Source organism: Cynocephalus volans, chromosome X, assembly GCF_027409185.1.
Source record: "Cynocephalus volans isolate mCynVol1 chromosome X, mCynVol1.pri, whole genome shotgun sequence".
In the NCBI taxonomy this organism is placed as follows: domain Eukaryota; kingdom Metazoa; phylum Chordata; class Mammalia; order Dermoptera; family Cynocephalidae; genus Cynocephalus; species Cynocephalus volans.
This window is the reverse complement of record NC_084478.1, coordinates 56,756,518-56,759,119: the sequence shown is the minus strand read 5'-3', so window position 1 is coordinate 56,759,119 and position 2,602 is coordinate 56,756,518.

Here is a 2,602-nt window from a genome sequence, read left to right as displayed (position 1 = left end):
ATTTTGTGCTGTTTGATTTGTCAGCTTTTTAAAACTTGTAACTTGTGGTGTTTCCATTTCTCAAAGTAAATATTCCCTTTTGTACCCAATTTGGTGTTTTTTCTTTTTCTTTTTAATTTTTTAGCAGTATGAGGATGCAAATCATATATCTAATAAGGGATTGATATCCAGAGTATGTAAAGAATGCCTACAACTCGATAACAGCAAAACAAACAAAAATTTAAAAATAGGCAAGAAGAGGCTAGCCGGTTAGCTCAGTTGGTTAGAGTGCAGCCTTACAACACCAGCCACCCCAGCCACGAACCCGGCGAGGCTCGCGCGCGCTCTCCCCCCCCCCCCCCCCGTCACTGCCCCCCACCCCCGGAACGGGGTCTGGGACTCTGGCAAAGGACCTTCTCTTGCAACCTGGGAAGCAATAGGCAGCGGAAGCTATTTCCAGGCTTACTCCCGGATCCTGAGTGCTCCTTCGTCCCCACCCCTGCCTGCCCTCAAACTCTCTTCTCTCTCTGATATCTCCCACGAAAAGGCGGCATAACTGACAGCAACTGAAGACTGTGGGCCGAGGCTAAACCTCGGTACGGTCTAAAGGCCCCAGGATTGTTTGTCCCAGTAGTCAGTGCCCAAAAGGGTGGAGATCTCTTTTTCTCTTCTTCTTCACCTCATCTATCCTGTCCCAAGACTCTAGCGAGCTGCATTTCACCACCACATTCTATTGCTAATCTCTGCATCTAGCAATGGTTATTGATCTCTACTTAGGTGAGTGAATTCTTGTTTCCCTCTCACTATGGGACCCCGTTCACTGACAGTCCAGGACTGTCCTCAAAACCCCGGCACCGGAGTGGTGGCTATCCTCTCAGCCACACTGGTGGCTAGGCACCTCCACATTTAGGGACACAGTGTTGTTGGTTTGCCTCTCACTGTCTCAGATCCTCAGTGGTTTCTGGGACGCCTGGTCTTTGCTGAAGGATTTCAGGAACCTGAATTTCTCTCACCCCTCAAATTTACATTTCACCTCATGGGCAATCAGGCCTCTCATACTACTCTCACCATCCCAAATGACTTATTTTCTTCTGCAACACTGCCTGGACACAATACAAATTGGATAATCAAAGCCAGTGGCCAGAGCACGGGCACTTTCGATTTCCAAATTCTCCACCATGTAGAAAGCTTCCTCAGGTACAATGGAAAGTGGTGTAAAGTCCCCTATGCCCAAACCTTTGTTTACCTTCGTTCTCGACCCTCTCTCTGTCCCTCCTGCACTACTTTCCAGATACTTCTTTTACAAACTAAACCCAACTCCCCATTTTCGGTAACCACTCCCTGTCTTGGGGTAACTCTACGCGGCCCATGATAAAACTGACCACTCTGTCACTGGATCACGAACCTCGTTACTCTGCATCAAGCTGCCAAGATAGACAAAGAATATACAGCAAATTAGGCTACATGCTCCCATCACATCGTCTTACAGACAAAGGGAAAAAAAATAGTTAAAAGGAGCCAGTCTCTGGCAGGGTTTGTTTAGAAACAGGAGGGCTCATTTAGCAACATTGCATGTGTAACATTCTGAGCTAAAGGTGGAATGTGGAATATTTCCTGCAGTGACTGAAAGTTTCAATTTATAGCCTGCAATGGAACTCAGTAGCTAACACCTAGCCTAATGGCTGAAAAGGAGTAACTGTAACAGCCAAACTAGTGGAGGCATAATAGGCGACCCTCTTCTTTCTGTGTTCCTTCGCTGCGTGCTTTGCTCCCTAGTTATGTTGAACATCGTGTGTTTTGCATTCTTCCTTGCTTTTCTATTGTTCCCTTTTCAAACAGCTAAGTCTCTGGACAAAATTTGTCTATCTGTACACAGAGTTCTGTAAATGTTAAAACAGAAACCTGTTAGGGAAAGAATCAAGGTCACTTGGAGATTTTGTTTTTCTTATACAATTCAGCCAGTCATAGCTAAATGTAAATATTTAACCTAAACTCACTTAAAACTAAAACTGAAGGGGAAAAAAAAGGTAAAAAGGTTTTTTGAAAATCAGACTGCTATGAGAAACGTTTTCAGAGTTATCTGCCTGGGTTTACTGTTCAAACAGGATTATATTTGTCTCTGCTAGAGGTTTTAAAGTTCTGAACCCAGCCTAAAATCAAATGATCTTCGATCATAGAATTTTTAGACAAATGAGGCTAATTTAGTATTGTCGATGAAAAAGAAATCAGTTATGTAGGAAAAGAGAGACGATGTAAAGAAAGCTATGGATATGAAGATGTAGTTGTGGTTAAGAAGGTTTAAAAAAAAGAGTACTTTTGTGTGAAAAAGCATCTTACGTAATGAACTTTTGTCCTAAAGCAAAATAACTGGTTTTTTAGAAAAGAGGAAGTATAAGACAAAATGAAAAGTCTAAAGCATGTCATCGAATGTCTGAGTATGTCATAATAATGATTGTGAATGGTGAATTTATGAAATAATTTTGTGTGTGATTAAGTAGGCTATAATTAGAAAGGAATATTAGCTAAGTCTTTCTGAATATTGAACTTTGATATAAAAAAGAGACTGATACAGAACTACATTTTCCCTATGTTAGAACGAGATTTTCTTGAAGTATTGATCAGA